Source organism: Chiloscyllium punctatum, chromosome 5 (assembly GCF_047496795.1).
Source record: "Chiloscyllium punctatum isolate Juve2018m chromosome 5, sChiPun1.3, whole genome shotgun sequence".
Taxonomy (NCBI): Eukaryota; Metazoa; Chordata; class Chondrichthyes; order Orectolobiformes; family Hemiscylliidae; genus Chiloscyllium; species Chiloscyllium punctatum.
In genome coordinates, this window is record NC_092743.1 from 61204214 (window position 1) to 61229838 (window position 25625).

The following is a 25625-nucleotide window of genomic DNA, read 5'->3' on the forward strand; positions in this document are numbered from 1 at the left end:
TGTGTAGGATGGGTGGGTTGGCCAAACTAAATTATCTGTATTGTTCAAGGGGCAGCACGGTGGCTGGGGTGGCACAGTGGCTCAGTGGTTAGCACTGCTGCCTCATGGCACCAGGTTCAATTCCAGCCTCAGACAATTGTCAGTGTGGAGTTTGCACGTTCTCCCCATGTCTAAGTGGGTTTTCTCTGGGTTCTCCGGTTTCCTCCCACAGTCCAAAAACGTGCAGGTCAGATGAATTGGCCACGCTAAATTGCCTGTTGCATTAGTCAGAGGGAAATGGGCCTAGGAGGGTTACTCTTCAGACGGTCAGTGTGGGCTTAGAGTCATAAAGATGTACAGTGTGGAAAGAAACCCTTCAGTCCAACCAATCCGTGCTGACCAGATATGCCACCCCAATCTAGTCCCACTTGTTGGGCCGAAGGGCCTGTTTCCACATTGTAGGGAATCTAATCTTAACGAGTAGTTTAGGTGGATTAGCCAGGGTAAATCTGGCGTTATGGGTGTAGGGTACGGGTCTGGATGGGACGCTCTTCGAAGGGTCAGTCCAGACTTGATGGCCCAACTGCAGGGATTCAATGGTTCTAAATAAAAGAGCCAAGGAATTGTGTGTTCAGTAACTCTTACAGTGAATAGGAGCAAAAATATCCCGAGCAGCTCACAGGCCGCAGATTGTTAGAAGCCAGTTAGATCAGTTCCATTCAGAGGCAAGATTAAAGCACACTTTTAAATTTGCTCTGTAACTCTAACCATCTCTCATTAATTTTTTCATTAATTTTCCTTTATGCTTGTGATAGACACCCATAATTTACATCAATTCAACTTGATACAGTGCATTGTAGGTGTAACTTAATGGATGCTGAATTTTGACATTTGTTTACTTTTATTTAAAATAACTGTCTGGATCACAAGGAGGCAATTTACATAGTTTACTGTGAATTTAACAGCAGAAAGTGGCCTTCAGCTGGAATCCTCCACTGAATGTGGTGACAGGGCTTTGGTTTAAAAGGTCATTCAAATGACAGCACATCTTCAATACTGCATTGGAATGTTAACCTATAAAGGGAAAGACTTGCATTTATATAATGTTGTTAATGATCATGATGTTTTATCAGTATTGGAGGACTTGTGAAGTATAGTCACTGTTGTAATAGTATTATCCATTTTAAAGCTGGCCATTTTTATTTAGTACTTCAGGAGTCAGATATAATGCCAAAAGCAAAACTGCATGGTATCAATGTACAGTTCTTCAATTGTTCATCTTTTTGAGTCCATTAAAATCTATGTTCGAACGATAAAAGAACAAAGTAATTTGGATATATTTGGCCAGACCACATCTTGAATGCTGAAACTATTCTTGTCATCAATGACAATTTTCAAACCCTGGAGGCAGTTAAATTCACACAACAAATTCTCACATCAAAAATGTTATCATGAATGATCTGCTTTTTGAAGTTGTTTGAGGGATAAATGTTGACCAAGACTCTGGAGAAAAGTCCTTTGTACTTCAAAATAATGACATGTGAATGTCATGATCTGCTCATGCATGTAAATGGGTGATTGGTTTAAAATCTCATCCAAAAGACAATGCAGGGCTTCCTGTTTACTGCAATGGAGTAGCAGCTATTTTTAAACCCTGCAGTCGGGTTTGAACCCAAAACTTTGTAACATAGAGTAAGCATACTATCAAGTATACCAGATCTGCCATTACAATGAGAGGATCAAAAAATTTGGGGATTAGATTCTTGACCTCAAGTGCCAGGGACCCGGGTTCAATTCCTGCCCGTGTGGAGTTTGCACACTCTCCTTGTGTCTGCGTTGGTTTCCTCCGAGTGATCAGGCTTCTTCCCACAATCCAAAGATGTGCAGAGTAGATGAAATGGCCATGCTAAATTGCCCAAAGTGTTCAGGGATTTGTAGGTTAGGTCAGGGGCTAAATGTAGAGTAATAGGGGAATGGGTCTGGGTGGGTTACTCTTTGGAGGGTCAGTGTAGACTTGCTGGGCCAAAGGGCCTGTTTCCACACTGTAGAATTTTATATAAAAATTCTATATCAACCTATTAAGTAATGATTGACATGTAAATAATTTGAAGTTATTTGTGTTAAAATAGAATCCAGAAATACTAATGAAATTGAATAATTTTGGGATTATCCACTTTAATACTGGCTATTGATATTACTGTCAGGTTGAATATCCAAAACAGATTAATGTGTCAGCTCTGTGTACTTCTTACAATGAACTTATTTTAGGGTTCATTAAAATTGAAGTTTAAATGAAAAAGTGACAAAGTTATTATAGTTTAAGATATAGGTGAGGGGGTGAGTTCGCTTGGATTGATGGCTTGCAATGACACTAACTCCTGTACTGGCTGAGGCTGCAATGAAGGTCTTAGCTTCTCTTGTCCCTTGCTTGAGGTGCGGTGACCCTCAGGTTAAACCACCAGCAGTCATCTCTCTCTAACGAGAGACCAGTCATCTGGGACTATGGTAACGTTACCTTTACATAGTTGGTTAGAGTACAACTTCCGCTCTGGATCAATCCTGGTCATTGAGGAAGATTTTCAGCACTGGAGTTGAAACAAACAAAAGCCATGAGCTGATTTCCAGTTTTGATGATCCCAATTATGAGAATAGATTGGATAAACCGGAGCCCTGATTTTAACTTAACAAACATGGCAGAACAGTGACAGATTTGGATCTAACTTCTACTGTGTGCAGAGATTTCTGGTGGAATGTTTGCTGTCAGAGGGGTGCAACATCCTTATTCAACTGTAGCAATAGTGGAGGCAGCTGAGCATTTAAAAGAACATCAAAGCCCTTTTTAGAAGATCTGAGTGTGATAATGTGCCAAGGACCAGGATGACATCACATGACCAGAAGCCATAAGACATTCAAGAAGCAGTGTGCTGGGCCAAGGATGTAAACATAAATTGTTCTGTAACTACAAATTAGCAATCTGTCTGTTAAGTATAATTATCAAGTCATATAGCTGTACAGCATGGAGACAGACCCTTTGGTCCAACGCATTCATGCCAACTAGATATCCTAATTTAATCTAGCCCCATTTGCCAGCTTTGGTCCATATCCCTCTAAATCCTTCCTAATCCCATCCAGATGACTTTTAAATGTTGCAACTGTACCGGCCTCCAACACTTCCTCTGGCAACTCATTCCATACATGCACCACTTTCTGTGTGAAAAAGTTGCCCTTTAGGTCTCTTTTAGATCTTTCCCCTGTCACTTTAAGCCTATGCCTTCTCACTTTGGACTCACCTATCCTGAGGAAATGGCCTTGGCTATTCACCCTATCTATGCCGCTCATGATTAATTCAGAGTGAAAGTGGTAACTCTGTGTTAAGAAATGCAACGCAAGAATACTACATGGTGATCAGCAATGATTTTTCTTAAACAGGAAAATAAAGACAGTGATGCAAACTTGTAAACCACAGGAAATATGCCTCAGATAAGATTTGAAGTAGTGCAGAAGATTTACCTATACCAGGATCTCAAGAGAAAAGAAATTACCATACAAATTGAGTTTTTTGATGAAGTAACAAAGAAGATTGATGAGGGCAGAGCAGTAGATATGATCTATCTGGACTTCAGTAAGGCGTTCGACAAGGTTCCCCATGGGAGACTGATTAGCAAAGTTAGATCTCAAGGAATACAGGGAGAACTAGCCATTTGGAGACAGAACTGGCTCAAATGTAGAAGACAGAGGGTGATGGTGGAGGGTTGTTTTTCAGGCTGGAGGCCTGTGACCCGTAGAGTGCCACAGGAATCGGTGCTGGGTCCTCTACTTCTTATCATTTACATAAATGATTTGGATGCGAGCATAAGAGGTACAGTTGGTAAGTTTGCAGATGACACCAAAATTGGAGGTGTAGTGGACAGCGAAGATGGTTACCTCAGATTACAACAGGATTTTGACCAGATGGGCCAATGGGCTGAGAAGTGGCAGAGGAAGTTTAATTCAGATAAATGCGAAGTGCTGCGTTTTGGGAAAGCAAATCTTAGCAGGACTTATACACTTAATGGTAAGGTCCTAGGGAGTGTTGCTGAACAAAGAGACCTTGGAGTGCAGATTCATAGCTCCTTGAAAGTGGAGTCGCAGATAGATAGGATAGTGAAGAAGGCGTTTGGTATGTTTTCCTTTATTGGTCAGAGTATTGAGTACAGGAGTTGGGAGGTCATGTTGCGACATTGGTTAGGCCACTGTTGGAATATTGCATGCAATTCTGGTCTCCTTCCTTTCGGAAAGATGTTGTGAAACTTGAAAGGGTTCAGAAAAGATTTACAAGGATGTTGTCAGGGTTGGAGGATCTGAGCTACAGGGAGAGGCTGAACAGGCTAGGGCTGTTTTCCCTGGAGCGTTGGAGGCTGAGGGGTGACCTTATAGAGGTTTACAAAATTATGAGGGGCATAGATAGGATAAATAGGCAAAGTCTTTTCCCTGGGGTTGGGGAGTCCAGAACTAGAGGGCATAGGTTTAGGGTGAGAGGGGAAAGAAATAAAAGAGACCTAAGGGGCAACTTTTTCATGCAGAGGGTGGTACGTGTATCGAATGAGCTGCCAGAGGATGTGGTGGAGGCTGGTACAATTGCAACATTTAAGAGACATTTGGATGGGTATATGAATAGGAAGGGTTTGGAGAGATATAGGCCGGGTGCTGGCAGGTGGGTCTAGATTGGGTTGGGATATCTGGTCGGCATGGACGAGTAGGACCGAAGGATCTGTTTCCATGCTGTACATGTCTATGACTCTATGAATCTAAATGGCACTGGCTAAACAGTAACTGTTAGATTTATAGCTGCTGATCAGTGGCCTATGTGAGTGGTGAGTCTGTTCAGAATTGAGCTGTCGAAAGTGCAGAGCCATTGAGACAATCTTGAATGCCATTCCTGTGCAAAATGTTTAAAAGTACTCTGCAAAACAAAAATTGGACCTTTAGCCAAAAACAACATAGCAAAGATTTTTTTTAAAGAAGCACAGCAGCTGTAAAACTGAATCTCTACATATATTATCTATAGTTGTGCTGCAACAACCAGGGCTGTTAAGAAAGCACATGGTATTTTGACTTCCATTAATGGGGGATCGAGTTTAAGAGCTGCGAGGTTTTGCTACAGCTCTACAAATCCCTGGTGAGACCACACTTGGAATATTGTATCCAGTTCTGGTTGCCCTACTATAGGAAAGATGCAGAGGCTTTGGACAGGGTGCAAAGAAGGTTTACCAGGATGCTGCCTGGACTGGAGGGCTTGCCTTATGAAAAGAGATTGACTAAGCTCGGACTTTTCTCTCTTTTGAAAAGGAGGAAGAGAGGTCACCTGATCGAGGTATACAAGGTAATGAGAGGCTTGGATAGAGTCAATAGCCAGAGACTTTTCCCCGGGTCAGGATTGATTGGCACAAGGAGCCATAGTTTTAAAATATTAGGAGAAAGGTATAGAGGGGATGTCAAAGGAAGGTTCTTTACGCAGAGAGTTGTGAATGCATGGAATGCGTTGCCAGCGGTGGTGGTGGAAGCAGAGTCATTACGGACATTTAAGTGATTGCTGGACATGCACATGGACAGCAGTGAATTGAGGGGTGTGTAGAGTACGTTATTTTATTTAAATTAGGATTAATCCTCGGCACAACATCATGGGCCAAAATGCCTGTTCTGCGCTGTACTTTTCTATGTTCCATGATCATACATATTAGTAACATTTGAAAAGGGAAGGCAGAATCAAGACTATGACTATCTCGTATAAATTGGGAGGCTATGGATATCCTATCTAAATTTTGGCCACTTAAATGAAGAATAAAGACATAGATTTTAGATTTAGCCATTGCAGAACTGGAAAAGCAAGCAGGGAGCATTAAACAGGTAAAGGGTTGCAGAGAGTCAACATATTGGGTCCATCTGAATAGGGAGATTCAGCAGGGTGGACTTCATCTAAAAATAAACTTTAGAATTCATCATCTAGAACTGACTTCCTGCAGGCAGCGGCAGCAAGAATCAAGGCATATTTGATGCCATTGGAAACTCCAAGGTAATGCTGTACTGCACGTCAGAGCAGACGCATATCTGTCAGTTGACTCCCCCAGAAAGTCTTATCACTTCAAGGTTGTGTGCCTTCCTTGGTACCCCATCAGTGTTACTACACCAAGCCTATTTACAGTAACCCCCTGCAGTTCAGATAATAACAATAAGAGAATTGGAAGGGAGGGAAATAGGGTGAAAGGTCGGACACCAACCCATTTTGTAAAGTACTTTCATTGCAACTGATGGGGGTAATGAAGGGCAGTCAGTGTAGTGGTACGAAAGGGTGAATTTATTTTGAGCAGAACTCAACATTCGTTCCTATAGTGTTGACTCCCTTATCCCTTCATGATCCTGCTGGAAATAAAATGGAATTACAGGAGGAAATGTAACTCACGATTTAGCATCTAAATTGCAAACTGGTAATGGATAAACAAATTTCAATGTTAATTAGATTTGGGATTCAAATTCAGAACTGCACAATTAAAATTCTTAACAACTGAAAGTTGAAGGTCGTTATTAGCATGATAATTTATCAAAAGGATTATTGACCATGCATGAATAACTTCACCAGGTGATTGAGACATTTTATTATTTTAAAAGTTGAGTTCTCCACAATACTTTGTCCTGCTCACAGACTGCAGACATTTCAACCACTGACATTTCTCAACTAAAGATCAATTTTTAGGTTGTTTAATTTAATAGCGGATATGAAAGTTATTTCTGGCAAATAAAATGTCACATCCGATTTGCAAGCCAGTAAATGTACAACCGTAATAAAACTTAAAGGTTCACAGAATTGCTCTACTGGAATTGAGTGGGACTGAGCATGGAACTGAGTCACACTAACTAAGAATGCTGAGGATTCAATTGTTCGTTGACGCTCAGATAATTGATCTCACTAAAGGTTGACAGTAGAATGTTATAGACATTCCCAGTACTTTGTGAGTAAGGAGGAAAATGAATTAAAGATTTAATGGCTATTGTTCTGGGTAATTGCAGTTATGTCAGGAAATTCCCATTAGTTTATTTTTAATGTGTTTTGTTTGACTCTGAATTTATTTTTATTTCATGGATTGGAAATGAGTTTTATTAATAATCTTTCCAATTACCTGAAATGTTTTTTTCTGAAAAAAAGACCACGAGATCATGCTTGATATTCTTATCCCTAAGCAAAAGTTTCCCAATTGTTTATATGGCATTTGCAATGTAGAATCTTTATTCTCTGTGGCTTATTAACTTTATGGGTTAATTAACATTCCTTGAAGTAAGGCAGGTGATACATTGGAGATCTGTTATAGCAGGTTTTATTCCCTCAATGCCAGATGCAAGACAAAATTTTTAAAAATCACACAAAACCAGATTATAATCCAGGTACTATAACCTGGTGTTGTGTGATTTTTAACTTTGTCCATCCCAACCCAACACCAGCATTTCCAAGTCAGATGCTCGACAGACACAGTACCCAAGCTGAATTAACATAAAAGCATGAGTTGGGTGGCCATCACAATAGCTTGTGATGACTTCACTTCATCTTACTGCAAATCCGAAGAATATTCTACACTTGTGTACTTCACATGACCATTTTACCACTTTACAGCAACAACTTTTGTAAGGTCTTAACATTTTTTGAATAGAAATTTCTTATGCTGTGTTTAAAAGGCCTGTTTAATTTTAGTCAAGATTAGAGTGGTGCTGGAAAAGCACAGCAGGTCAGGCAGCATCTGAGGGGCAGGAACATCAACATTTCAGGCAAAAGCCCTTTGTCAGTATCTGAAGTACCCATTTCTGCCTGTCTGATGTTAGTATTTTATGAGTGCTGTTTTACAGCTTTGAGTTTTGTTCATAATGTCGCAAACATTTGTGCTGATAGGGTAGCCCAACTTGGTGTTGCAACACATAAACACACTTATCCTCAAGATCGCAATATATTAATGTACTGTGACTCTTTGACTGTGTTGATGGAAAATAGGATTAGAATATTTCGGTGCCTGTTTTTGACCAGCAGACTCAGTAGGCCTAAAGGCCTTTTTTCTGTGTGGTAGATCTCTATGGCTCTATGACATTTTCCTGTGAACCACAATACTCTTTCATAATTATGATTTGGAGATACCGGTATTGGACTGGAGCGTACAAAGTTAAAAATCACACAACACCAGGTTATACTCCAACAGGTTGAATTGGAAGCACTAGCTTTCGGAGGGCCACTCCTTCAGTGACCTGATGAAGGAGCGGTGCTCCAAAAGCTAGTGCTTCCAACTAAACCTGTTGTTCTATAACCTGGTGTTGTGTGATTTTTAACTTTCATAATTAGTTGCCATTTAGTTCCATAATCACTATTGAATTGTCACACCAACAGGTTTTGCCGCAATTTGCACTGAAGTTCAACAGTAAGTGCAATGCATCTCTCTTCTTTGCATTAAAATAAATTAATTTTGCCTACCAGGTCAAAACTTCTACCAGTACCTGATTCTTGGGAAAAGTGCAATCTGGGGTGCAATAGGAAAGTAAAGAGACTACAAACAAAGAATACCTTTGGGTAATGGTGGGGTGGTCAGCAGTGGGATAGAAAGAGGGCAACACCCCCATTCAGTAACAGGATGACTAGCCACATATGACAATGTAGCAACTAACCATTTAATTAGGCATTGATGAGGAGCATAACAAACCATGTAGCAGGGGCAGGCAGCAGTTCAATACCCATGCTGTTACCCTGGTGCTGCCCTGATGCTGCACTTTTGATAGACATTCATTCCTGCATACCAGGAACATAGGCTCTCTGAATAGACACCTTGAAACTGCAGTAAAACTTTCTAATCTTTATCCCTTGACAAGCTTAACTGCTGCTACCACTCATCTTTCAGAGTATGTCTCAGAGAAGGCAATGAGTCACCCCATGATCCAATGATGCCGTGCTACAAATTATCTTCCAAACCATCCAGAAAGGAGAGAAGTCCCATTTCCCAAACTGTGGCATCCGGATACCCTCCCATCTGACCAAGTTGACCTGGACGAAGGTTAGTGGCTGTGAGCTGCTACACTCTGCTACACTCCACTAGGGTATTGGCTATGAGAGTCACAGCAAAGTGACAGAATAATAGCATCAAGTAGTCAGTTTGAGTGTGTAATAGCAAAGGGGTATAAGACAGGCATTTGCTTTGGAGGCCTCAGAATCAGATGGAACATATTCAATGGACCCTTTACAGAACAGAGTGGGTGTGGAACACTTACTAAAGAAGATGAAAGAGCTATGAGAGGAATATATTCTCAGAAACTGGTTATACACTGTTTGTGATTGAATTCATTCATTCTGCCTGATTTGCAGGTTAAAAAAAAAACTATTCATAATCAACAGGAGTACAGTTACATAGGAACAGATATCTCCAATATTCAAATCTTTTTGAAAAGGAGGCTGTGGATTTATTGGAGAGTAGAATTTCTCAGCCATCAATGCTGATGTCTTGTGTTTACAATTCTATACACAGGAGTAACCTGCAAAATATTATTGAGAAAATGGATTGTGTATAACCATCAACTCACTCCTTTTGTTCTCCACTGCTGGGTCACACAACAAGATGAAGAAGGGTAGCCACTCACCATCTCCACCTCAAGCACCACCTCTGAGTATGCCTATTCAGAGCTTTCAGAGGAAGCAGCATCATGATATCACACTTCATCCTCCACTGTGCAAGTACATTCCCCTCTGGGCGTATATTCTAAACAAGGCTCAGAGTTACAGTCTGCTGAACATATCATTGACATCCCTGCAGCTCACCGAAATGAATGGCAGCTGGAGACCAGACATCTTCTGTGGCCCATCCAATGGCAAGCCTCTTCATTTGGCCATATGTAATCCGATGGAAGTAAAGCAAAAAAGATGGGAATAACAATTCAAAAGGAAAACCAACATTTATGCTGCATGAGAGAATGATTGCCAAACCAATCAGTACTCTTCTCTCAAGCAATTGGTTTTCACTTTGAATTGGTATTCTTGCAAATTGTCCTGATGTCTCTGTATCTGTTCTTATAGGGCTGGCTTGCAAAGGTGAACACCCCTGTTTCATTGCTGGCAGCAAGCACTCAATTTCACAGATATGACAGTAACCAATCCTTGGACAGTTGCCTCACCTTTCACTCAAGTATGTGCATGATTGGTGTGCATGATTAGCATGACCTCTCCTCTCCCACAGTGTAAATGCTGGTTTTTCCTCTTGAATTGGTATTCTTGCAAATTGTCCTGATGAGTGCAAGACAAAAAGGTTCAACAAACATGTCTTTATTCAAGAGGCAGTTTATTACATGATAGCAAGAGATGCAAGTTTATTTGACGAGTTAGAGCTGAAAATGTGTTGCTGGAGAAGCGCAGCAGGTCAGGCAGCATCCAAGGAACAGGAGAATCGATGTTTCGGGCATAAGCCCTTCTACAGGAAGGATTTGACTAGTTAGGTATAGTTCACCACACCAAATTTGTGCGACAGTAGATTAAGTGGAAAATCTTGTATCTTCAACATTAACTGTCTCAGAACCATTACCTCATGCAACAATTACAAGCTAGAATGATGTGTGATTTGGATATTGGGTATAGGAGAGGATTTTACTTATGGGTTAAAAGATAAATACAATAAATTAGAGTGATACAAGGTGCAGGCAAAGCAGATATGAGAAGTGAATAAAACTTGTAGGAAACCAGCCTGGACTCAATGGCCTGAATAGCCTCTATGCTGTAATTAGTACATTATCATATTGACATTTGCGCTTTACTGCACAGTGTTGTTTTACAGATCAGCAATAAAGCTCAGGCTTTAATCCAGTATGACTCTTAATTCTGGAATAGATGTGTGAGACCATCTTAGAGAAGGAATCTGTCATTGCTTGGGCTTGTTCATTGCCAGGCTGAATTTAAAAGGTAACATTGAATGTACCGATGCTTTATGAACTGAAACAAAGGCCTTTTTCCCTCCAATGATTTGAGAAAGTGAATACTTACTGCCCGAGTGCCTGTACATTCAAAATGTATTAGCCAGTAGTTGAGATCTGGCGAAACATATAAAATGCTTATTGGTCGCTTCCAGCTGCAAGACTGTGATTCAAGGCAGGCAATGTAAATCAAGTGTTGCCAGCTGCAGATCAATTTTCAAATTGCCTCATCTGCTTAATTGGTGCAGATCTTTTTGAACACTGTTTATCTCCCTTACATCTGGCACCTAGCCTCATAGAGGAGAATCGTCTTCCAAATCACTAATGAATTTTGTGAACTGTAGGCAGTTGATACCAGACCTCTACAGAGTACTGCTATCTGTTCTCTCATTTACAGATTATTGTATTGATCACAACCCTCTGCTTCCAATTTTCAAGACATTGTGCCATCTACTTACCTAATTTTCCAAAGATTCGACGAATTGCAGTAAATTAATGGAGCATGATACTGATTGCTTCTTATGGTTCTGTAGAATACTTGTTGAGAACATTCCTACTATTCTTTTAAATAGAGAAAACCAGAGACACTTTATTTTGTGATGCATAGCAACATGGTGATTAAAATCATCTATTATGGTCATTTATTATATTATCTACATAATTTTACTGAATGTAATGCATTGGTTATGGTTTGTCAAGTTCTAATGCTGCAGGATTATTATTCTGCATGTAGTGTGAATTCTCACTTAGGTTCTAAAATATTGTGCAATATTTTATCTTGATAATGCTCCATCATTTCAGCAGTGACTCTGCTGAACACAGCCTATTTGTAAACCCATTGTTGTCAGTCACAACAATCAAATAATCCTGCAGAACAGGGTCTGACAAGGAGGGGAAATGTTAGGGTTTTTAATTGATAGAAAGGTTGAATGTTTTGAAAGCAGGCTAACACAGCTGCACATAAACTATAAGCCTTGTGTAAGACTCAATTTATTGATGAGTAGTTCAACGAAACGATTCAAGTGTGATTTTGTGGTACTTTTAAAATGGAGGCAGTTCACCATTCATCCCACTTCCTTCACTAAACTCATCTTCCCTTCCACTCATCTGGCCCTCATCTCAACTTTATCACACTTCGCCATCACCCTTCATCACCCAACATCTGTCTCTCCCTAGCGTGGTGCTATTGGAAGGATGTTGTAAAACTTGAAAGGGTTCAGAAAAGATTTATAAGGATGTTGCCAGGGTTGGAGGGTTTGGGCCATAGGGAGAGGCTGAATAGGCTGGGGCTGTTTTCTCTGGAGCATTGGAGGCTGATGGGTGACCTTGTAGAGGCTTATAAAATCATGAGGGGCATGAATAGGGTTAACAGCCAAGGTCTTTTCCCCAGAGTGAGAGAGGTCCAAAGCTAGAGGGCATAGGTTTAATGTGAGAGGAGAACGATCTAAAAGCAACCTCAGAGGCAATCTTTTCACGGAGAGGTTGGTGCGTGTATGGAATGAGCTGCCAGAGGAAATAGTGGATGCTGGTATAATTACAACATTTAAAAGACATCTGGATGGGTGCATGAATAGGAGGGGTTTAAAAGGATATGGGCCAAATACTGGCAAATAGGACTTGATTAATTTAGGATATTTGGTCAGCATGGATGAGTCGGACCTAAGGGTTTATTTCTGTGTTGTATAACTCTATGACTCTAAGTAAGGAATAGTAGTTGATGATCTTCACCTTTATGATGAGGTTGTACAAGACGTTGGTGAGGCCTCTTTTGGAATACTATGTCCAGTTCTGGTCTCTCTGTTATAGGAGGGATATTATTGAGCTAGAGAAGTTTACCAGGTTGCTGCCAGGTATGGAATGTCTGACTTATTAAAGAAAAGGCTATACAAACTGGGATCTTTTTCACCATCTTTGGAGGTTGAGAAGTTACCTTATACAGGGTTTATGAAATCATGAGGGGTGTAGAAAGGGTTAATGGGAGGTGTCTTTTTCCTAGGATTTCAAGACTGGGGGTGGGGGGGGCGGGGTCATATTTTTAAAGTGAGAGGAAAAAGATTTTAAAAAGGCCATTAGGGACTTTTTTATGCAGAGAGAGGCTCATGTGTGGAATTAACTACCAGAGGAAGTGATGGATGTGGGCACAGTTACATGTACATGTACAGGAAAAGTTTGGTAATGTAGGGGTCAGGAGCAGGCAGGTGGGGCTGTTTAATTTGGGATTATGGTCAGCATGATTGGTTGAACCGAAGGCTCTGTTTCCGTGCTGTATGTGTCTATGACTCCATGACTCTATTAGAATGATATTTTCATTAGCTCCTGTAACTTAAATATCAGGCAAGTCACATTTTACTAAAGAATTCAATGAACTTTTATTACAGCATCAGGTATCTACATATATACGTGGCAATCACACATACATGTGTGTCTAGGCTCAAGCTGAGCAATTCAGATATACTGTGGTATACTTCCCTCAGCTTGTCATTCTACAGAAGGACAGAATTCAGTAAGATGGAGACAGAGAAATTTATAACAATAGGTCACTTGCCACAAAATGGTGATGACATCATGAGCATAGCCCTTAAAGGCATACTTGTCATCTGTGAGATGTAACAAATCTCCCTTTTAACAAAGAAAGGAAATCCTAATCAGTTATACATCAATTCTACAATTATATAGACATGTAAATACACAGTTAACAAAAGTAATAATTCATTAATAAATAATTAATAATTGTTATTAATAATGTTGATATAACGTTTTGGAGGTATCACAACTGATCTGGTGATTATCTGAGAAGGACACGTTAATCTAGGTTACTCTTGGCTGATACCTTGGTTGTCTCACGGCTGATCGTTGTTGCTTAGCATCATCACACAATTATCATGGTCAAAGTTTGCTCTCTTACTCTCTGACTTCTGTTTCTTTCCAAATAGCATCACGATCAATAATTACTTTATACAACCTGGCTGCTTGTGTGTCTTTGAAATCTTTGTTGGTTTCCATATATTTGTGGCTTGATTTCTGACATGAATGTTTTGACCAGAGCATTATTATGATAGTTATTTATGTGCTCAGTGGTTATGTATGTCTTTTATTCTCCTTTGTTTATTAAGAAGATTGTTTTGTGCCTCAAAACAGCTATACAGTTGGTAGCTAGGCAACATTGTTCACACTTGCCTTCCAAATATAAGTTCTACTGGGGATGATAGTCTCTTCTCAGTCGGATTTGCATGAAAACGGGGCATTGAAATGTGAAAATCTTATTTTTTGCTTGACACTTGATGAGTATGGATTTGATGGCACATACATTACATTCTGTTAGGCAGTCTGAGTACAGATTGTTGGGTGACAATATAATATTGGGCACTCCCACTTTAGCACACATCTTCAAATGGTTTCTTAGTGAACTGCAGTCCATTGTCACATACCATTTGCTTTGGTACACGGAGTGAGCTGATAATGGCAGTCATTTTTCACAGATTGTTTTTGTCAAACAATGGGAAATTTGGAAAAGTAATCTGTCACATGGATGAAATGCTCCCTACACCCTGAATAAGTTCAATGTTATTTTTGACCAAGGAGCAGAAGGAACATTTTGTGGCTCTACAGGCTCACACTGCTGCTGGGGTTGGTAAATTGGCATGTCTCACAGACAGTAATGAGCTTGCTCATTCCTGATGAAGGACTTATGCCCAAAACATCAATTCTCCTACTCATTGGATGCTGCCTCATCTGCTTCACTTTTCCAGCACATACTTTTTGACTCTGACTCTGCAGTCCTCACTATCTCCTTGTAAATAATTTGTATGAGACACCAGGTTCATCTATATTTGGCAAAAATAAATTAATCGATGTTCTTAGGAAACTTCTGTCTGGTTTCTCTTCAATAATAATCTTTTGCAGTTCTTGTGGTTGTTAAACTTTGGCAATTGAGTTTGAGTTTGACTTTGATTTATTATTGTCACATGTACCGAGATACAGTGAAAAGTGTTGTTTTGTGCTGTACAGGCAGATCAATCCATACAAACTGCATCAGAGTAGCAGAACAGAGTGCAGCATACAGCATTACAGCCGCAGATAAGGTACAAAGAGAGAGATCAATATTAACATTTGAGAGGTCTGTTCAAAAGTCTGATAATTTGACGCTGATTACTGTACATTGGCTCTGGCTGAGGTATAACAGATCAAGCTTCAACCTCATTGTTGAGAGCATCTATGTGTGGAGTGACAAAAACGTCTTGGTATATGTGTGTGTTGGATAATCTGCTCAGGGCATCATAGAATCATGAAGATGTAAAGCATGAAAACAGAACCTTCAGTCCAACAAGTCCATGCCGACCAGATATCCCAACCTAATCTAGTCCCATTTGCCAGCACTTGGCCCATATCCCTCTCAACCCTTCCTAAACATACCCCCATCCAGATACTTTTTAAATGTTGCAATTGTACCAGACTCCATCACTTCCTCTGGCAGCTCATTCCATACACGTACTACCCTCTGCGTGAAAAGGTTGCCCCTTAGGTCTCTTTTATATCCCTCAACCCAGGGAAAAGACTTTGTCTATTTATCCTATCCATGCTCCTCATGGTTTTACAAACTTCTATGAGGTCACTCCTCAGCCTTTGACGCTTCAGGGAAAACAGCCCCAGCCTGTTCAGCCTCTCCCTCTAGCTCAAACTCTCCAACCCTGACCACATCCTTGTAAATTCTTTCTGAACCCTTTCAAGTTTCACAACATCCTTCCAATAGGAAGGAGACCAGAATTGCACACAATATTCCAGAAGTGGCCTAACCAACATCCTATACAGCCGCAACATGACCTCCTAACTCCTATACTCAATGCTCTGACCAATAAAGGAAACCATACCAAACGCCTTCTTCACTATCCAATCTACCTGCAACTCTACTTTCAACAGATGTAATCACTCTGGTACCTGGCTTATTTCTAGCTTCAAAGTCCTATCCTTGCACCTTGACAAGTGAAAGCTAAAAACATGGTGGTGCACTAGTTGTTGGTGTACACCAGATAATTTCTGGTGAATGATAGTCCATTTCAATTGTGAAATTAGTAGGTATGCAATCATATGATGCAAAATACCAGAGCTAATGTCTTGCACTCCAGATTAGAAGCACTCCAGCTTTGACAGATGACAAGGCTTTTGAACCAAAAGCAATAGGCTTCACGTCTTGCAAAAGACACACACCTAGGCCTCTTTGTAATACATCTCCTGCCAAAATTGTATCTCTCCTGGGTTCACAATATTGCAGTAGTCAAATATTTGTCAACAGAGTTGCTAATTTACATTGTTGATCAATTTGCCACATTTGGGGAACATCCTTCTTGAGTAAATCTCTCAATGGAAACACCATTCTACACAGTTGGGTACTTGTCATAAAAGGAATTTGAAAAATCTGAGCCAGCATCACAGATGCTCCTTATCCTGTGGGGTGACCATCTGTTTAACATCCTCAATCCTGCTTAAATCGACTCCATGGGTGCTCGAAACAAACCTGAAAATGTTTATCTGGCTGATGTTGAGCTGGTACTTCAAGCTTTTAAATGTCAATCCATGTTGATGCCCTGCAACCACCACCAGGTGGAGGATATAGTCGTGGTCTGCCTTTTGTTTGACCCATGATTGCAATATATATGAATTATTTATTTATTTATTGTCAAATATATCTTAAAGATACGTTAAAAAGTGTTTTGTCACCACAATCCAGCACCATTTAAGAAAGAAATTATTAAGTAAGAATTCATCTTCTGTTCAAATTGGGGTCTCAAGCACAGCTTCGAGGCTCCCGTAAGGTCTCTGCAAAGTGTCCCAGTTCTCAAGGAGTCCTACTCAGGGAACAGCAGCAACGACACCAGTACCCTTGGAGATCTCGGCTCTGCTGCACTGCCAACTTGCTGACACTGTCAAGAGTCGAGACTGTGGGCCTATTGCCACCAGGAGTCACCACTCAAGACACTTCCATCGCCTGGAGTCCATGCTCTGGGCACCGCTGCCACCAAGAAGCTAAGCTCCAGCTTACTGCTGCCAGGAATCCAGGTTCTGGGCACCACCACCACCAGGAATCCAGACTCTGGGTGTCAAAGCTGTCTGAACCCATGCACTGGGTTTACCGCTGCCAGGAATCCAGGCTCCGGGCAACACCACCGGTGCCAAGAATCCCGGTCCATGCTGCCGACACTGCAGTCACTGCCCCACCAACATCACTCCAGCCTTGGAGATGAAGAAACAAGGAAGAAGAGGAGAAAAAGACAAAAAGTAGATTGAGAAAATGATGCCGTTGGCCTGGAGCAGACAGGTTCTGACAAGCCCGAATACTATCTACCATGCCAGTGTCATCTTGGGCAGAGCAACCTACCAATTTTCTGACTCTTAACCTAGCCCTGCCCAGTGGTGGGACTGTCCAAGGGGATTACCTCAGGGAACCTCACCATGCTGTATACATTCTCTGACCTAATATTGTCAGCTGCACATACACAGCCAGGTAGATTTTCAACAATCCCTTCCATTTGCTGCTGAATCAGATATTGGCTTACTAATAATTCAGCTGGTAATCATCAGAAACTATATCATCCAAATAACATCCACAATATCACAGCTACTTGAGGGATTATTCTACTAGATGGCCAGAACAGTAGCTATGCTTTGCATGTAGTTTCAAAAATTAAACCTAGTGTCATAGAATTTAGGATATAATTTTTCTGGGGTTAATGTTTTATGTCGATGCTTTTTCAGTAAGAGGGTGATGTGCCTTGGATTAAGGCATATGCTTATTGTCCTTCTTTAAAAAACCATTGGACCAACACCAATCAATGTGATGGTCAACCTTCCAAACATAGCACTTCTTTCCATCTCACTCAATTCCAGTCAAAGGTTCTGCTATAAGTGCTCACTGCACTTAACTGGAGGATCAATAAATGTAGTTGTATTGTCCTTGAAATGCAGTGCCATGTGATCCTTAAAAATGGCAATTGCATCAAAATTATCTCAATACAGACATTTGAGAACATTGACTGACCAGATCTCACCAGTGGGTCTTAAATCTCATGAATGGTTGTAATGCTGAGATCTGTGTAGACTGGTATGGTGGAAGCATAGTGGATCAGTGGTTAGCACTGCTGCCTCACACACTAGGGACCTAGGTTTGATTCTAGCCTTGGGTGACTGTCTGTGTGGAGTTTGCAAATTCTCCCTAAGTTTGCGTGGGTTTCCTCCAGGTACTCTGGTTTCCTCCCACAATCCAAAAATGTGCAGGTTGTGTGCATTGGCCATGCTAAATTGCCCATAGTGCCCAGTGATGTGCAGCCTAGGTGGTTTAGCCATGGGAAATGCAGGGGTACAGGGGTGGGAAGGATGCTCTTCGGAGGGTCAGTGTGGACTTGATGGACTGAATGGCCTCCTTCCATACTGTAAGGATTTTATGATCCTATGGTAGTCCTGCCACTGCTGGACCATTGGCATCTCCCAGGTAGGAGATTGCAGGAATTCCAGCTGACCTTGTATATTGGGACTGAGAAACCAAAGACGTTCAGATGTTAGAGATCAGAAACATAAACAGAAATTTTTGGAAAAGCGCAGCAGGTCTGGCAGCATCTGTGGACAGAAAACAGAGTTAATGTTTTGAATCCAGTGACCTTTCTTCAGAATGGCACTGCACATATTGGCACTGAAGCATCGTTGTGCCACTGTATTAAATTGGCAATTCGTTATACATTGTGAGACAGTCTTTTGTAGGTTGTACCATGGAACGCCACTTGCTGGGGAACATGTCTTTTAGGATGGTTACAGGTTTTATGTTGACAGTAGCTCATGTAGCAATTTTGGCTTTCAGTATGTGTTTACCTGCCATATAACGTGAATGGCCATAAAAGCTTTGTTCATCTTATACTGCTAATGTAGTGTGAGGTTGAAATTTAAAAGACTTGGTCATTTTCCAAAGGTTGTTTTTCAGTTTGTTGCTGTTCACTTTGTTGGTATGTTTGTGTACAGTTGGGCCATTTTCCATGCTGCAGGACTATAGTGTTGGAATGCCTTGTGAGTCACCTGGGTCCTCCTCTGGGGTCTGGCTTGGTTTTTGAAACCACACTTTTTAATTTACTCATGGGATGTGAGCAAAACTGGCTGGACGTTGATCCCTAGCTGCCATTGAAAAGGTGGTGGAGAGCTGCCTTCTTGAACCACTGTGGTCCACCTGCTGCCACAATGCTGGTTGACCCACAATGCTGGTATGGAAGCAAGTCCAGGATTTTGACCCAGCAACTGTGAAAGAAGGGAAATACATTTTCAAATCAAGATGGTAAGTGGCTTCGAAGTGAACTTGTAGGTGGTAGCAATCATATGTTTCTGCTGTCTAAATGGAAGTGGCTGTGGGTTGGTAGTTGCTGTCTTAGGATTATTGGTGAATTTCTGCAATGTATCTTATAAATAGTACAGACTGCTGCTACCAAGCGTCGGTGGTGGAGGGAATGGATGCTTGTGGATATGGTGTCAATCAAGCAGGTTGCTTTGTCCTGGATGGTGTTAAGTTTCTTGAGTGTTGTTGGAGTTGCACTTATCCAGACATGTTGAGAGTATTCCATCATACCCCTGACTTATGCCTTGTGGACATGCTTTGGGGAGTCAGGAGATGAATAACTTGCCTCTGACCTGCTCTGACAGCCACTGTGTTTATGTGGTGCGTGCAGTTGAGTTTCAGGTCAATGTTTACCCCAAAGTACATTTATAGTAGAGGATTCAGTGATAATGACACCACTTAATGTCAAGGGGCGGAGATTGAACTGTCCCTTATTGGAGATGGTCATTGCCTGGCATTTGTGTGGTGCAGATAGTACTTGCTACTTGTCAGCCGAGCCTGGATATTGTCCTTATCTTGTTGCATTTGCCCATGGAATATTTCAGTAACTGAGTCTCAAATGTTGCTGAACATTGTGCAAACATCAGTGAACGTATCCACTTCTGACCACATGATAGAGGGAAGGTCATTGATAAAGTAGCTGAAGGTGGTTGGGCCAAGAACACTGCTCTGAGGAACTCCTGCAGAGATGTCCTGGAGCATGTCTGAACATGCTTTGATGACACATACATTGCAGATGTGAGGAAATGCTGGACAACATCTGGGTGGCTGTGATAAACCTCATCTGTGACAAATCTTGCTGGTTTGATGCACTTTCCTATCCATAATGATAGTATTATCTACACCTAAAGCATATAATTGATGTTGGCCTGCTAGTATGGCTTAATGTTGGCATCCATCTTCTTGCAAAGCATCATCTATATGATACTTTGTCTTGGCCAGATGATCCTTCCAGAAGTCTTTAATCAGAGTAGAGGCAATAACGAACTTAATTAGCCTATCTGTGAAGTCTTCCTCATAAAAATCAGACGTGTGCTTTTTAGCTGTCGCATTTAGGTGACAAAGTCATCAATAGATTCCTGAGGTCTCTGTTGGTGTGATATGAGTTAGTTGATGTAAATTCTGATGTTGATTCATACCTCAAATACTGTCCAGATCTGCTCTGAATGTTTTTTTAATTGTTCTCAGAAGGACAGGATGTGAAGTACCTTTTCTTGCTGATAGGAAGTAGAATTTTAAGGGATCTCCTTTTAGGATCCTTTCAATATCCCCATCTCCCTTTCTTTTCACCACTCCCATAATTTCTTCCCTACCACCCATTCCATTACTCCCTCCGCTCACCAGCCCCATCTTTCCCCATTTCTGTCTTGGAGCGGTTGATAAAAAGGCAACAGAACAAAGACCTATGTTTCCACACAGGCTCTCACACAACAGAGGTTAGGTCTCAGTGAACAATCAGTTAGGCCACGCCTTCTTGTAAAAACAGATGCAAGTTTTTTTAAAAGAGGCCTCACTATTCTCAGGAATCAGTCTGAGCTCCATGACAGCTTTGGAACTTGTAACCCCAAACTCTCATCTGATAACCTCACTGGATGTCTCAACCCATTGTTTGGGAAACCCTGTCTTTGAGGTCCATGCACCCAACAGGATTGGATCCTGCTTCAAAATAGACCATGAAAATCCACTGTTTAGTATTTATGCGCCAAACTCATTGCAAAATGCAAGTACATTTTTTGCCTTTTTTTTCTTTAAGCTGTGCCCTGTAAATGCACTTGGAGATCATAGCTTCTGATAAGTTAATACTGTTAAATGGATATCTTCCTTGAGAATATGAAATGACCGAGCGGACCTTGTGCTGTTGATACTTATCACAATGTCTTCTCAATTGTTTTGTCTTTTTCATGTCAAGTTTTCAAACTTTACCTCAAGATCCTTGTTTTGGCTCAGATATGTAACAACGTTGCAATATTACATTTCACTTCAGGCCAGTAGCCCCTCGTATTCCAATTTCCATTGAATCAATAGATAAATTGATGAAGATTGGATCTGAAAATACCATATGGCATTTCCTGTTTGGTTGTAATTATTCTTCTGCTGTTTTATTTCAACTGGGTCAGTTCATTTGTCAATCCAACAAGTATCCTTTCAATAATATCCCATGGTTACAATTCTGACCTTAAACAACAGACATGTAATATAAAAAAAATGCAGAGGTACAAAGAGATGACTACTTGTTGGCTGTTGACAAAAATAATTTGGCTCTATAGTGATAACTTATTTAATAAAGAAATTCTCACCAATAATCATTAATATGAGTTAATCAATTCAAAACTTGTGATTTCACATGAATTCAATAAGTACAGTAAATCCTCTGTATCCGTAAAATCACGAATTATGAATTTGCTTATCCATGCCAAAAAATAAAATTCAAAAATGAAAATCCACGGCAAAGCTTGTGTGTCCGTGATTTTTTTAACCTAATCTTAAGCTACTTTTAAATGAGCTCCACCCTTACAAATTTCATCATTCACAGAAATTCTCACGGTTATAGCGGAATTACTGTATGTCCATACTGCTTTGAAGTTACTTTTCAGACATTAAAATAAATACCAATATTTCTTGTTTGATTGTTAAATAACTAACCAAAGACCAAAGATGTATTAGTTGCTGATCTAGTAAATACTGACCTCTTGGCTTGAAAACACAATGCAAATAAATAATGAGGAGGTCTAAGTAAATAAACTTATTGCTGTAGTTTGTCGATAGCTGGCACAGAAGGTGCTGAGGCACAATCAATTAATATAGATTGACTAATTGATTCCTTTTGAAGGAGTCGTTTATCACCGTTAAATTTACTCCTTTGCAGTTGTGTGGGTGTATGTGAGAGATTTCTCTGATTTGAGAGGTTGTATTTCAGTTTTCGGGTTTCAGGCTGAGGCCAGATTGCCGTGATTTAGAATAGAACATAGATTCCCTACAGTGTAGAAACAGGTCATTCGGCCCATCGAGTCCACACCAACCCTCCCAACAGCATGCCACCCAGACCCACACTCCTACCCTATTGCTGTAACACTGCATTTATCATGGCTAATCAACCTGGCCTGCACATCCCTGCCTATTCGGTATCAGACCATAGCAAAGTACATAACCTGATCTGAGTGCAATTATTCTTTGCTGATATCCTTGCACAAACAGTTTTAGCATTTGTTTCAGAGTGTTTTTTAAACTTCAAACTGATCATAGCGGTCAGTCTCTCTATGTGTTGTACTGAAATCTAATTTTTTCCACCAGTCCTTTAAGGATCCCTTCTGCAACTGATCTTGATATCTTTACAACTCCCTCCCTAAAACTTAGTGGAACGCAGATCCTTCATTGCCTGCCTTATAATCTTAGTTTTGCACTAACTGGAGGAATTCTCTAGTCTTCACAATGGCTGGTGTGGCTTTGAACATTACACTTACATCGATCCACAGGAAATGAATACAGAAAATATCCACTTTTTTTCTACATAATAACATCAGAAAAAGTTACTGCATCAGGCAGTCTGAGGTTGGAACTGGAGGAATACAAAAATATATTAATTTTTTAGAACTCTTCAGAGGTCTATTCCCCTTTGCAAACATTAATCTCTAAATTGAGTATTTTTATATTTTTGTCATTTCAAGCCCTATCTACAATTTGAACTTCCTTGAGAAATACTTTATATAGGATGTTACTTGCTCTGTTTGATCCTCATTATTGGGACATAGCAATGGGAGTAGTTATTTGGCTCATCAAACGCTGCTCCACCATACAATAACATGTCTGATCTGGCTGTGGTCACAGCTCCAATTTTGTGCCAATACCTTACAACCATTAACACACCTGTCTACTGAAAACCTATCCAATTAAACTTGCAATATGTTTAAAGACCTGGTCTCCACTACTATCTGAGGAAGAGAAATCCACATTCTAATGACCCTGAAGAGAAAAGTAATTCTCAGAATTAAAAGGGAAACCACACATTGTTAAATTGGGCAGCATAGTGGTACAGTGGTTAGCACTGCTGCCTCACAGCACCAGAGACCCAGTTCAATTCCCGCCTCAGGCAACTGTCTGTGTGGAGTTTGCACATTCCCCCAGTGTCTGCGTGGGTTTCCTCCGGGTGCTCTGGTTTCCTCCCACAGTCCAAAAATGTACAGGTTAGGTGAACTGGCCATGCTAAATTATCTGTAGTGTTAGGTGTAGGGGAATGGGTCTGGGTGAGTTGCTCTTCGGAGGGTCGGTGTGGACTTGTTAGGCCAAAGGGCCTGTTTCCACACTGTAAGTAATTAAATCTAAACTGTGTTCCCTGGCTTTAGTCTCCCTAAACATGCTCCCGGTATCCCCTTATCCAATTACCTCTGGATCTTGTATGTTTCAATAAGATCCCCTCTCCTTCTTAACTATGCCTAACCTGTTCAACATTTTTTCATAATGAGTTGAAAGAACATTTTTTGAACTGCTTCTCAAGCAAATATGTCCTTTTGAAATAAAGAGACAAAGCATGTACACAATACTCCTGATATGGCCTCACCAATGACCTGTAGAGTCCCAGTAACACTTCCCTACTCTGAAATTCCATTGACCTTTCAGTAAACACCAACTTTCCATTTGCCTTCCTAATCACTTGTGGTAGCTATTATTAACTGTTTATGATTCCTGTACCAGAACCTGTCTATAGCCCTTTGCAGACTCTCCATTTTCTCGTCAATCTTTACTTTCCTACTTACCTTGGTGTCACCTGCAAATTTAAAAAAGGCAGTTTCAGACCCCATCCATCAAGGTCATTGGAATAATTGGGGCCCCAGCACTGATCCCAGTGACAGTCCACTAGCTTCAGCCCCAAAATGACCCTCTTTCTTGTTAGCTAGCCAATCCATGCTGTTATGGTTCCTCTTACATCGCAATGTTTTATGTGGCACCTTATCAAATAATTTTTAGGGGCATCCAAGTACATCACATCTGCCAGATCACCTTTATCCACCATGAATGTTACTTCATTGAAAAAACTGTAATAGATTTGGCAAACATGATATTCCTTTCACCGAGCCATGTTGGCTGTGCCTAATCACACTGTGATTTTCCAAGCAGCCTGCTGTAATCACCTTAATAAGGATTTTAGTACCATCCCTATGACAGACGTTAGACTAACGGGTCTAGAGTTTACCACTTTCTGCATCCCTCCTTCCTGAATAAAAGCACCACATTTGCTAATTTCTAATCCATTGGGATATTCCAGAATTTATACAACTGGATTCTATGCTTCTTTTTGTTGTATAGCTCTAGGAAACAAACTATCAGTATTTGGAATTAGTCAGCCATTAGGTTTAATAAGTTTCCTAGTACCTTTTGCCCAATGATGGTGATTGTTTGAAGTTCATCTCTCCATGTCACCTCTTCCCTTTGAATTACCTTTGGAAGTCTTCTCCTATGTGAAGAGAGACAGAAAATACCTGTTCAAAGCCTCTGCCATTTCTATGTTTTCCATGATAAACTCGCCAGTCTCAATCTCTACAGAGATCTACACTAAATTTGGGATCTATTAAATATTTAATCTCTATTTTCCTGTTCAAATGCCTGTTGAAACTCTTACTTTCTATTTTTATATTACTAGCTGGTATTTTCTCATACTTCACTTTCTGTTGCCTTGTTATCTTTTAAGCCATTCTTTGCAGGTTCTTAAAGTCTAACCAATCCTCTGACGGGCTTCTAATCTTGGCAGATTTGTGCATTGTTTCTTTCAATTTAATTCTGTTCTTATCTTTCTCACTTGGCCACAGCTGATGCATCCTTCTCAAAAAAAATTTATGTTGCCAAGTTATTTGATATCACCTTAAAAATCTGCCACCACAAATCAACTGCCCTAGCTTTGAACCTTTTTTTTACTTCATCATAGCCAGCTCTTCTTCATACTCTCATCATCATTCTGGTTTAAAAGACTAGTCCTGAACTCACCCTCAGCCCTTTCAAACTGAACACAAAATTCTAATTTATTACCATCACTGTTACCTGTGGTGCATTTCTTCCAATTCCCAGTTATTTTTTCTTATATGCTCGGTAAAGTCTATTAAGTACTCCAACAAGAGATCTCTTGCTTTTAACATTTCTTATCTCTACCCACCTGATTCTACAGCTTGAACTTGCAGATTAGGTTAGTTTCCCAGTAATAAACGAATACTACCAATAATTAACAGTGACCCGAACATTTTTTTCAACTATTTGTCACTCCTAAATGTCAAATACTCTTTCCACATTCAGGTCCCAGCTTTGATCATCTTTCAACCATGTCTCTGTGGTA